Consider the following 12,868-nt stretch of genomic DNA (forward strand, 5'->3'; position numbering starts at 1 on the left):
AGAGCAGATTGGTGGTTGCCAGAGGTGGGGCAGGGGGAGGGGCAGGCAAAATGGGTGAAGGTGGTCAAAAGGTACGACCTTTTAGTTACAAAATAAATAAGTCCTTGAGATGTAATGTACAGCATGGTGACTACAGTTAATAGTACTGTATTGTATATTTGAAAGTTGCTAAGAGAATAGATCTTAAAAGTCCTCACACATGAAAAAAAATGTAAACAACTGTGATGATGGATGTTAACCAGACTTACTGTAGTAACCATTTAACAATACATACATATATTGAATCACTATGTTTTACACCTTAAACTAGTACAATATTATATATCAAGTACATCTCAATTAAAAAAATGTTCCTCCACGTATCACATAAAACCAGTTTGTATCCTTCCAGTGGGACATGCACCGCACATTCAGAAACACTGATAAAGATTTTTTGATTCGAGCCTTTTTTTCTTTAGCAGTAGAAATTTAGTGATAACAGGGGATTTGAAGGAACCCCAATCTATCTAGTAGACAGTGCAGAGCTGCTCTGATGAAAGTTGAGCAGGGCTGCCAGAAAACCCAGCCGCTTAGCGTCTGTATTGCCACCATCCTGCACCAAGCTCCCAGAGGCCCCTTGGAGAACATCCAAAGCTCCACAAGCAGCATCTGAACACTGTTCTGACTCTAGTCACTTATTGTACAGGGGAGGATACCAAGGTACAAACAAGAGAATTGATGACAAAAGGTTGTACATGAAGTTATTGCAGAAATAGATCTTGAAACCAGGGACTCTGGAATACATCTGGAGATCTTTGCACTGTGCTGTGCAAACTTTCAACCTGGGAAACTTTCAACCACAGCCAAAGAGATGGCATATGGTCTCCCTTCACCTCTCTCTCTCTCCACTCCTGGTTTGGAGCAAGCTTTGAGGTGAGAGAAGAGGTAACCTGTGGTCAGGAAGGAAGGCAGCAAGATGGGATTTTGACCACTATGGCTAGAGTGCTACTGGTCTGAAAGCTCCTTGGACTGAAACTATAAGACTAACACGTGGGAACCTCAGGGGAGCAGACACAACTCAAAGGCACCTGACGATTTGGAGCCCTTCGTTCTTCCTTGAAGGACACTTCAACTGGTTGAAGCATGTAGAAACACACCCACAAATCTAAATCCTACTCCGGAAACATTGAAGAATAATGTGAGACAACTTCCATACCTCCGTCTCCTTCCTCACCTGCAGCTCCTCTCCCGCCGCATCCCTGTCCAGCCATGCCCCTCCAGCATTCCTTCTCAGGATCTTTCTCTCTAGGGCATCCAGCACCTTTTCCCACGCAGAGTGCTCCAACTTGTGCAGATCTCCTCCCCGCTCATCACGCTGCTCCACACAAGGCAGGCAGCATGGCCCACCTGGCTGGTGATGGAGTCTTCTTCCTCCAAAGGCTGGAAATGGGACCATGAATAATAAAATTTGAACAATTTTTTCTGCCCACCAGATTTTAGCTCAGGGTAAGAAGTCATTTTCCAACAGCCAGAACTTCCCAAAGAAGGTGAGTTGGCTGCTTCAGGAAATGATGTGCCTCCACCACCAGAGGATCTCTTGAGGAGGTACCCTTGGGAGATGCTGGCCTCAAATGAGTAATTGCTCTGGATGCCCACTAACGCCTCCTTCCAATCCTGAACTTCTCTATTCATCAGAGCTCTTTTGGCCTTTGGATCCCAGCAAGGAGGAATGTGAATTTTAAGGCAGTTTCGGGAAGCATCGTTGACTGACAAGCATCTTTGACTCTGGCACAAAGTCAGCAAACTTTTTCTGTAAAAAGTCAGATAGTACAGATTTTAGGCTTTGCATGTCATGTGTTGTCTGTTGTAATTACCCAATTCTGTCATTATATCAAGAAAGCAGCCATGGATAATATGCAAACAGATAAGCATGATAATGTTCCAACAAAACTTTGTTTACAAAATGGGTTGGAACTGAGTCTCAAATTATTTCAACATAAAAAGTTAAAAACAAAAAACTAGCAGCAGGCTAGATTTCACCTGCTGGCTGTTATTGGCCAATGCTTGCTCCAGAGGAAACTGTCAACCTGAATGGCTCCCTCTCCGTTCTTACTTCATCCAGTCAACCTCTGAGCCCAGTCAGTACCACGTCCTGAATACATCTCATGGCCATCCATAAGAGAGACAAGTCAATCTCCTTAGGCAATCAAACTTACATCATCCATAGTTGGCAACTGAGAGAGGACCCCAAAACTGACCTTCCCTTTGAGGGATATGCACACACTTCTTAAAACGTCAGTGTCTTAGCCTTTCAAACAGGAGAACTGTTGTAGGTTTAGGGGTGCTAATTACAAGCCTCCTCCCTTCCAGATTCCTAACTAAGTGAGAGCAGACCCAAGAAACCACATGAGAATTGAGACACAGTACTGCCCTTTCCTAAAGGGCCAGGCAAGCACTCAATAGCTCCAATATTTAGGGCTTTCAGTTGACTATATTGGAGAACATGGTTCAAGCCAGACCTTCCCCAATGTTCTCCTAACCCCCTGAAGACCTTTGGGTCTATCCAGAGGAAAACCAAAGCTTAAGAACCAACCCAAAGGCCACTTGACCAAGAGTTGTCCTCTTAAACTGCTCTATAACCAGAGCAGGAGAGAGAGACAGCAAGTGACACTGGCCCATAGCACTGCAATTCAGTGAAGAGGCCCCATCTCTAATTAATGTGATTTATTGGTGATACAGTGAGAACCTGGGATCCCCGGGTTGTATTGGTCAGGGATCAGGGCCACTCCATTGACTACTGTATGGACAGGAAGAGGAAGGGAGATATTTGGCCATGGGGTCTTCACTGTCCAAAGGGGCAACTCTGATTAGATGTTGATCAGAATAACTAATTAGTAACAGTGATAATAATAAGACATTACAAGTTACTCCTTCCACATCTTTTCTCACTTATTATGCTCAACCACCTTGTGAGGTTGCCATTCATATCAAGCTCATTTATATGAAATGAGTTGCCCAGAGGAGACTGAATCCTAAAATTTGTGGAAGCTAATAAATTATCATCTTGGATGTTTTTTATGGTTTCTGTGCTCATGGTAAAAAACTTGAACTTAACTTTAGGGCAAATTGTCCCTGTGCCCTGGAAATAACCATCCCAGTAATCCCTTTGAGTTACACGTATGCAAAGTGAGTACATTCATACCCATTGATTTTGGGAAAGGGAATTTTTTCTTAACATAGAATTTGGGGGAGGGGTTTTTTTTTAAATTATTTTATTAAGGTCACATTGGTTTATAACACTGTATAAACTTCAGCTGTACATTATTATATTTCAAGTTTTTGTATAGTCTGCATTGTGTTCATCACCAATAGTCTACTTTTTATATTTATCAGAAAATTAAAAATAGAAATATCACATGATCCAGCTATTCCACTACTGGGTTTCCATCCAAAGAATATGAAATCAATAATTCAAAAAGATATATGTACCCCTGTGTTCATCACAGCATTATTCACAGTAGCCAAGATGTGGAACAACTCAAGGGCCCATCAGTGGATGAATGGATAAAGAAGATGTGGTGTATATACATACACACAATGGGATACTACTGAACCATAAAAGAAAAAAGACAAAATTGTGCCATTTGCAACAACATGGATGGGACTTGAGGGTATTACGCTAAACGAAATAAGTCTGACAGAGAAAGATAAATATTGTATGATTTTACTCACATGTGGAAGATAACCAAATAAGCAAACACATAGCTAAGAACAGATTGGTGGTTACCAGAGGAGAAAAGGGAAGTGAAAGAACAAAGGGGCACATAGGTATGGGAAAGGGGCTTTTTTAGTGGAGATAAGACTTGAAAAGAGACTGGCTTTAGAAAAGGCTAAGTAAATTGGTGATGGATCCTCTCTCATGCACCTTTTTACATATATGGATCTATACAGTGGGCCAAGAAGGCTTCTGGGAGAACAAGGGTTAGTATTTATCTACTTATTACATTTATTAGAACACATCTGATGGGCAAGGGTGGACCTACCTAAGGCCAAACGCTGGGAAGACAAAAAAGAATCTCCAAGAGGAAATTTACCAAGAGGAATAAATGTGGACTGGGCAACCCAGGCATAGGCTGCTGGAGAAGAGTGCTGGTTCTGCAAAGTGAGCAGATGAGGCTGTAATTCCTGATACTGCTCACCGGGTGCTGGGATGTGGCTTAGGAAATATAGTTGCACTTACGCGAAGTGGAAGAGCTGGCCTCTGATGGGCCATGGCCCTAGCAATCCAGGCCAATTAGAGAGAAGAGTATCCTCAACCAAGGGTGACCAAAGGAAGGACCATTGTGCACTGTTCTGAGGAACAACTGCAAGGCCTGGCATTTCTTGTGACCACAGGGACTGCCCAGCATCAGCAGGGGGACAAGGATCCCAGGTGTTGTTCTCACCTGCAGAGCACCAATAGCGGTTCTTGGGCATCCTGAAAGACCCCTGGAGACAAAGGGTGGATGTGATGGGACTGTACTGTCTGCTAATCTGAGTGAGTGGAGGATTGCACTAACAATGTGGCTGTTAGCAAAGGAGATTCATTTTATATTTATATGAGCTGTTGAGTAAAGAGACTTCCAGGTTATGAGCGTGTCAGCCAACTGAGTCTTAAAGAGGCTTAATAAGAGGGACTCAGCAGTTCTTAAACCTCACTGTACATAGAATTACCCAGGGAGCTTCTAAAACAGACTGATGCTTGGGCTACAACCCAGTCCAAGCGGATCAGTCTTTTGGAGTGGAGCCAAGAATCAACTGTTTTTTGAAAACCTCCCAAGGTGAAACTGACGTGTAACCAGGTTTCAAAGTACAGGACCAACCCAAGATAGATAGATAGACAGACAGACGGACAGACAGATAGATGGCTCATTTCATGGATTAGGAAGCTGAAGGTTAGAAATTCAAATGAGCAGCCCAACGTCATTCAGCTGACAAGTAGCAGAATCACATGTTAAATTTAGGTCTGTGTGATTGCTGACCCCGTATTAATTTTACTCTATCTTGTTGCCTTGAGGACTCTAGAGAATGAGGAAAAAGGAACCAAGACAGACAAAAGAGAACAGAAAACCCCCAAAGACTTCAGCTTCCTACCTGTTAAAAGCATCCTTGCAGTGAATAAAAGGGAGATTTTGCACAGAGACGGGAAATATTCCTTTCACATGTCAATGAAAAGCCATCAGGCCAAATCAATATATTTCAAGAAAGATTTCTTTCCCCCCACTTCTTTCTAGCTGAAAAGGTTGTCAGGCTCAATGCACTCGGTATCACTGAGGGGCAGGCACTGAACTAAGGGGAGAAAGTGTGTGGCTGATGCTACCTGGGAGCCAAGGGAATCACACCTGTGCTGGGGCTCCCAGCCATGTGGAGCACACACACAGAGAGAGAGCGCCACCTTGTGGAAGAAATGGTGCAAGCCAGGCTGGTTCCAGGGCTTCGGCCATCACCAGAGATGTGAAGTCCGGGAACTAGCATGAGTGTCTGTAAATATCTAGTAAATAATAATATGATTCCAATTAGGGCTATGATTTATTGAAAGTTTACAATGCATCAGGTCTTAAGCAAAGCATTTCATGGGTACCTTCCCCCCACCACACACACACACAAATACACACAAACTATGAGGCTGGCAATATTCTCACTATAGTGATGAGCACACAGGCCTACAGACATGGATAATCGATCAGCCCTAGTCACAGAGCAAGTAGCAATGGAGCTGGGATTCCACCCTATGGCGAAAAGTGATAGTGAACCTCATTTGCTATTAGCAATGTGGGGTCCGTTTGAGCACAGAACTCTTGCCAGAGGATGTGATGGGGGAAAAATACAGGCAGGAAACTGAATGTCTGCCCAAAACCCATCCTGGTAACCATGCCACTGTCTTTGCATGCCCTCTTGTTCCGTAACTAGGTAGAAAAAAGGGTGAACCTGAGGGGCTCTGCAATAATGTACTACTCAGTGTCTACAAACTAGCTCGATGGGGGAAAAAAGCCCCAGTTTGTGGCATCTGCCAATTTCTGTGGTATGAATACTCCCACTGTGGCCAATTTCAAGCTGCCAACTCAGCATCAACTACTTAACAACTTTCCTGAAAATTTAACATTGAGCATGTGCGAACTGGCTCCAGGACCCCTATGGAATCTGTTCCATTCTAAGAAAATAATGCGGGGCCAGCCCGTGGCCGAGTGGTTAAGTTTGCATGCTCTGCTTCAGCAGCCCAGGGTTTTGCAGGTTGAAAACCTGGGCACGGACATGGCACGACTCATCAAGCCACGCGAGGTGGCATCCCGCATGCCACAACTGGGAGGACCCACAACTAAGAATACACAACTATGTACTGGAGAGCTTTGGGAGAAAAAGGAAAAATAAAATCTTTAAAAAGAAAAAAAGAATGCTTGGTAGTGAAAAGTAGGGACTTCCCCCATCCTCCAGTACAAAACATTCCAGAATATTTTAGCACCCCTCAATGCCTTCATTCAGGTTTTTCGCACAATGGCTAACGGGTAATTTACTTCAGCTTGGCAGACCCACATAATCCGGTTGTGTGATTGGTGTGAGTCGTACACACTAATGAATTAAAGCTCCAAGGCTTGATGGACTGGAGATTCAAGTAAGTGACATCCTAGACCAGAAAAATAGATTTCATGGATCTTGACAATCTGGAGAAAAGGTCCATCCTAGTTAGGGCTGGGTTCAATTAGTGAAAAACCAAATTAGAACTTTTAAAAATCAAAAAGCAGAGTGGTAGTAGGGATGAGCTACACGTAAATATCTCTGGGGAAGACAAGGGAGGTCACTATGAATCACAGAATACCAGTCTTTAAAAATCGACATAAAATAAAGCAGAGGGCTGGCCCCGTGGCTGAGTGGTTAAGTTCGCGCGCTCCGCTGCAGGCGGCCCAGTGTTTCGTTAGTTCGAATCCTGGGCGCGGACATGGCACTGCTCATCAGACCACGCTGAGGCAGCGTCCCACATGCCACAACTAGAAGAACCCACAACGAAGAATACACAACTATGTACACAACTATGAGCAACCGGGGGGCTTTGGGGAGAAAAAGGAAAAAATAAAATCTTTAAAAAAAAAAAAATAAATAAAAATAAAGCAGATAATAATTGGATTGCAATAAAAGAAAGAGGAATTTGATCACTGGGAATTATGCCTTCCGTTGGGTTCTGATTTCCTTTGCTGCTTCTTACTGGGGCGTTTGGTCTTCCCTGTGGGAAGTACAGTGGAGTGCTTAAATACACAGGCTTTGGGGGCCGGCCCTGTGGCTCAGTGGTTAAGTTCGCATGCTCCACTTCAGCAGCTCGGGGTTTTGCTGGTTCAGATCCTGGGCATGGACACGGCACTGCTCGTCAAGCCACGCTGAGGCGGCGTCCCACATAGCACAAGCAGAAGGACCTACAACTAGAATATACAACTATGTATCTGGCAAGCTTTAGGGAGAAGAAGAAGACAAACATTTGAAAAATAAAGAAGACTGGAAACAGATGTTAGCTCAGGTGCCAACATTAAAAATAAATAAATAAATGCACAGGCTTTGGGTGGAAATCTGTTGCATTGATGCTGTTACTCAAAATTTCTAAGCCTCAGTTTCCTGGACGGTAAAATGGTGATATTAATGATACTGCCAAGGCAGTTTCTCAGAAGAATCAAGTATAAACACTTATCCACATTTTATTTCAAGCTTGTTGGCACAGGAAAAGACTTCAAAAAAGAACTAATTCAAAGATTTTCTTTGAGGAGGAAAACAAACATGACTTGAACACTACTTGACTAGAGTTTTAAAAGAGGAATGTCTGGTTTAAAGATTGTTAGGATAGCATGAGGCTTAAAGAGCGCTGTACCTTTGACCATCTGGTTAAAAGTTACTGAGCACATCTAAAGGACAACAGTCAGCAGAGGGGAGTCAATCTGACTTCCCAGAAGGACTCTAGACGGCACTAAAGGACAGCAGAAAAATACTCCAGTGCTTTATTAGGAATGCTAGATTTTTCCCCAACGGGCTGAAAATCACATCAGCCGACAAATTCTGCCCTGGATCAGGTTTGGGTGATTTCCTTTCATAGTAACCATCGCATAGGGCTGGTGTGAGGATTAAATGAAACAGTAACAGCTGCTAACATACACTGATTGTTCATGCTGTGCCAGGACAGTGGTGAACACTTTACATCCATTATGAAATCCTGTCATTCACCGGTTTAAAATTCTCTAGGGGCTTTTTGTTGCACTTCGGCCAAAATGTATTTCTGATCCTTGTTGTCAAAGCTCTATAAAAACCCCTGCTTTCTTCTCTTATTTAGGCAAATTTGAGAGAACCTATCCTCCCACCTTCTCATTTTGGGCAATTTGAATAAAACTTTCTCCATTTCCAAGCACCGATGTCTCAGTGATTAGCTTACTGCGCCTGGGGCACAAGAACTTGAAGTCAAGAGGTTCAGTATCACTTGTAAAAATAAGCTTCTTCACCCACCCTTCCTCTTTTATACACTCCACATTTAGTCTAGGAAATGAGAATAAACCTGCCTTTGCTTTAGACTTAATTTATATTAATTAGTTCCTCTGCCATTCATTCATCAAAGGGCTATCTACAGCTTCATGTAAATCAAAACTAGGAAAAATGCCCACCTCAGCTTTGTCAAGCCATGCTGTGGCAGTGTCCCACACGGAAAATAGAGGAAGACTGGCACAGATGTTAGCTCAGGGACAATCTTCCTCATAAAAAAAGAGAGAGAGAGAGATTCAGTTGCAAATTAGCAGGTCAACATGACTCTGAAGTCCAGGAAAGGGAACTTATTTTCAGGAGTACTAATACTGGCAGGTGTTACCAATACTGATGGGTGTAGGAGGGAAAGCATGCATTCTTATTGTAAAGGAGTGCATTCTTTTACTTTGAAATAATGTCTAATGCATTCTTTAATGGTTAAAGCAGATGTACAATGCATGTCTGATAGGCCATAAGTCCGGCTTCTTTAGTTCAAGCCAAATGAGTTTTGAACCAGAATAGCTACCCCATATACCGCAATATGTGAAATTGTCTTGTCAATGTTATTAAACTTTTGTTTGTTTTTCTCCTATTAATCTGTCTTTTATTACAGTGGCTGTCTCAGCCAAGAAGCAAAAGGGTAGAGGGAAAATTATTTTTCCTCCCCTACAGTATAAATATATCTTTTCTGGAACTTATCTTCCTATGTGACTGACCTTGAAAATTAAGCTACTTACAACCTGCAAATACCTTCCATACCCTCTGCCCATCCAGTGTCCATCAACTCTTTCCAAACCAGGTTCAAGGCCACCTTCCTGCAGTGTGCTTTATTGGTTAACTCAGCCCATCCAAGCCACCCTTCCACATGTGTATACATTCATTTTCTTCTACTTTCCCCACATTGCTACAGTATATAACTACTCTTACTTTATTTCATATATGTATTGTCTATGCATAACAAGCATGTTTTGTCTTTACAATTATTATGTTGGGTCCCTGTGACTAGAGCCCATGCCCATTGGGCTTCCTATTGTAGGCAAATCTATTTAGGACCAACAACATCTGGTACATAGAACCAACGCTTATAACAGTTGCCTAATAACAGAAAATGTGAATACATAAGTAAAAGTACATTTTCTTCTCTCTTCCTTATTGAAATTTCTGAACTTGGGGAACATCACAAATATTTTCTTTATTGCAAAACTCACTATTTAACCACCATTGTAAGTTGTTCAACATATTTACCACATCAAAGTATGTATTTCTAATCGCATAAAATACCAGAGGGGCCGGCCCAGTGGCACAGAGGTTAAGTTTGCACGCTCTGCTTCAGTAGCCTGGGGTTTGCATGTTCAGATCCTGGGCACAGACCTACACACTGCTTGTCAAGCCATGCTGTGGTGACATCCCACATACAAAAGAGTAGAAGAGGGGCTGGCCCCGTGGCCGAGTGGCTAAGTTCGCACGCTCTGCTGCAGGCGGCCCAGTGTTTCATTGGTTCAAAACCTGGGCACGGACATAGCACTGCTCATCAAGCCACGCTGAGGCAGCATCCCACATGCCACAACTAGAAGGACCCACAATAAAGAATATACAACTACATACCAGGGGGCTTTGGGGAGAAAAAGGAAAAAAATAAAATCTTTTAAAAAAAAATAGTAGAAGATTGGCACAGATGTTAGCTCAGGCCTAATCTTCCTCAAGCAAATAAAAGAGGAAAATTGGCAACAGATGTTATCTCAGGGTGAAACCATAAAAGGAGTGCCAGTCCTGTGACATAGTGGTTATGTTTAGCACACTCTGCTTTGGCAGCCTGGGTTCACAGGTTCAGATCCCGGGCATGGACACGCACCACTCATCAGCCATGCTGAGACAGTGACTCAGATAAAAGTGGAGGAAGATTGGTATGGATGTTAGCTCACAGCTAATCTTCTCAAGCAAATAAAAAAGGAAAATTGGCAACAGATATTATCTCAGGGCAAATCTTCCTCAGCAAAAAAAAAAAAAAAAAAAAAAAAGTAAAATAGACATTCAAACTTATGTTCAACCAAAAAGAATCTTGGCTGTTACTAAGCCTCTTATTATCTTTTTTTAATGGTTACCTGAATCTCATCTTTTAGTTGTGGTTTCTTATTCTTGTCAAAGAAAAAGAGTGGTGGAAAACATTTAAACACAAGCTCCTTACTTAAATCTAGAATTATTAGTTTAGTAATCATTGTCTAAAATAATTACTGTAAGTATTTTTATTCAATTTTCTTTCAAGAAATGAGGATATCTTCTCTTTTTCCAACTAACTCTGATATCTCTTGAGGCATATGGTTCGATGCCACGAAAATCATTCTTGAGACCAATCTTTCTAGCCAGTAAGTTCCTGCTTTTAAAGAGTTGTCCCCAAGCAATCCATGACCTCCCTGGAGCAACCAAGACACTAATATGAGAAGAGAAAGCGTGGCTTGAAGAATATCAGGTTTGTATTGACGTTTTGATCCCTGCCAGCATTAATTAGTGGAAGTGTCAAGCCAAGGGTCAGTTTGTTTACAAAGGGGTAAACATTGACAAATGTTGGTATTCATTGGGCTCCTGTGCACACTCCACCATTTTTCACAATCTCTTCCCATTTTAGTACCCTCCTCTCACCAGAACAAGGCACATTCCATATTAAACAATACAATTTTTAACAGTTAGGATGTTTTTGGGAATTTGTTTCACATAATCAAATGATTAGTAGAGACAAGTACAAGCAGGTCTCATGAGTATGTGGAATGCACAGGGCTTTGCTGTCTCTCTCAACTGTGCTTCACTCCATGGGGTGGTAGACTTTTTTTCTCTCGCAGACAGTCTCTACCCACATGGCAGAGGCTCTGATGGTTGACTACTCCCTCCAGACAACTGTATACAGTGCAGATGCCAGAGAGGAACACCAATCACCTTAAAAAACCCCAAGGCTGGTTTTGATTGGTGCAACTTGGATCAGTGGCTTATCTCTAGACTACTTGCTGTTGCCAATAAACTTCTGTATTTTCCTCATTATCTACAAGGAACTTGAGTTACCAGTGTAATCACCGCCATTTGAACTTCAACCATGGCCAACAAAATTCACTGTTACCTGAGATGAGCTGGCTGGCCACCCAGACTAGTCCCTACACCAATATTTCAATTTGTTCACCACAGTGTGGGGCCCAGCCTTCAGTCTTGCAAGGTAAGAAGGTGAACATCAAGACACAAAGAATGGATCTGATTTCACAATTAACCGAGTTCTTAGAACCTTCTGCAAAAATAGCTTTCATAGGGAAAGATATAACCAACAAGTGGACAGCTTCCTCTATTTGCTAAGCAACAGCTTTGCTTCCTATAGGCAAATCCAAATGTGAAGCCAAATGTGACCCAAAGGTTGCTAATGATCACAGGATCAGAAGAGGAGTGAATTACAAGATCTTAATGGCTGGCACCTAATAGCAAATGAATGCTGTCCGTAGAGACAATACCAATTTGAGACACTTTGGATCCCTCCCTTCATAGATGCTATGCTAGCCATTTCCCCTCTGAAAAGATTCCTTATTCAGAGGCAGAATATTCTCACTACTCAGGTATACAACTTCTTGGTTATAATCACTATTTTCTCCTCCCTCTCAGAATTTCTACCCAGAAGACCTGGATTGCATTTGGGGTATTCAGATAATATCACATCATTTCCAACAGATCTTCTTTATTTCTACTTTTCCTAATTTCATTCTGGGAGGTGTGACTTCTAGTTTTCAGGGTACCATGTATCATCTAGAACATTCAGGAAACACACACACATTAAGGTTATTTTTTAAATAAAAATAATGTTCTTGAAGACTAGCTGTTCTAAATGCAAAGCTTCTTTCCATCTTTATAAGCATGTAAAGGAATATCTTTTATTTCAAGCCATCTGCTATGGTACCATCCCAATTGTCCAAATAGCCAGCAACTCAGTAACATTAATAGCCACTGGCTACTTAAACTCATAATAAATCTTGCTTTTGTACATCTGATTGCTATCACTACCAGTTTAAATCTCCTTTTAAATTTTTAAAACTTTCCCCCAGTTTCATTGAGATATTCTTGACATAACATTGTATTAAAGTGTATAACATAATAATTCTTTCCCAACTTTTTTCCAGTTTTATTGAGAAATAATTGCCATACATCATTGTATAAGTTTAAGGCATACAACATTATGGTTTGATTTACATGTATTATGAAATGATTACCACAAGAGGTTCAGGTACCATCCATCTTCTCATATAGCTACAATAAAAAGAAAAGAAGGAAAAAATGAAAAAATTTCCCCTTGTGATAAAAACTTAGGATTTACTCTTAGCAACTTTCCTATAAATCA

General features: G+C 41.8%; 1 long non-coding RNA gene across 2 annotated transcripts in view; it reads right to left on the minus strand.

Annotated features, from left to right (window-relative positions):
* LOC111772957 (uncharacterized) overlaps nucleotides 1-12,868 on the minus strand; it is a 30,108-nt gene that overhangs the window by 11,945 nt on the left and 5,295 nt on the right. Inside the window, exons 2-3 of one of the 2 annotated variants that reach the window (XR_011437208.1) lie at nucleotides 12,741-12,777; nucleotides 1,214-1,789 (exon numbers count right to left, since the gene is read on the minus strand). This is a non-coding gene — a long non-coding RNA (uncharacterized lncRNA). The remainder of the gene's footprint in view (nucleotides 1-1,213; nucleotides 1,790-12,740; nucleotides 12,778-12,868) is intronic. The other variant, XR_002807153.2, reaches the window with a different exon arrangement.

This window comes from Equus caballus, chromosome 3 (genome assembly GCF_041296265.1).
Source record: "Equus caballus isolate H_3958 breed thoroughbred chromosome 3, TB-T2T, whole genome shotgun sequence".
Taxonomy (NCBI): Eukaryota; Metazoa; Chordata; class Mammalia; order Perissodactyla; family Equidae; genus Equus; species Equus caballus.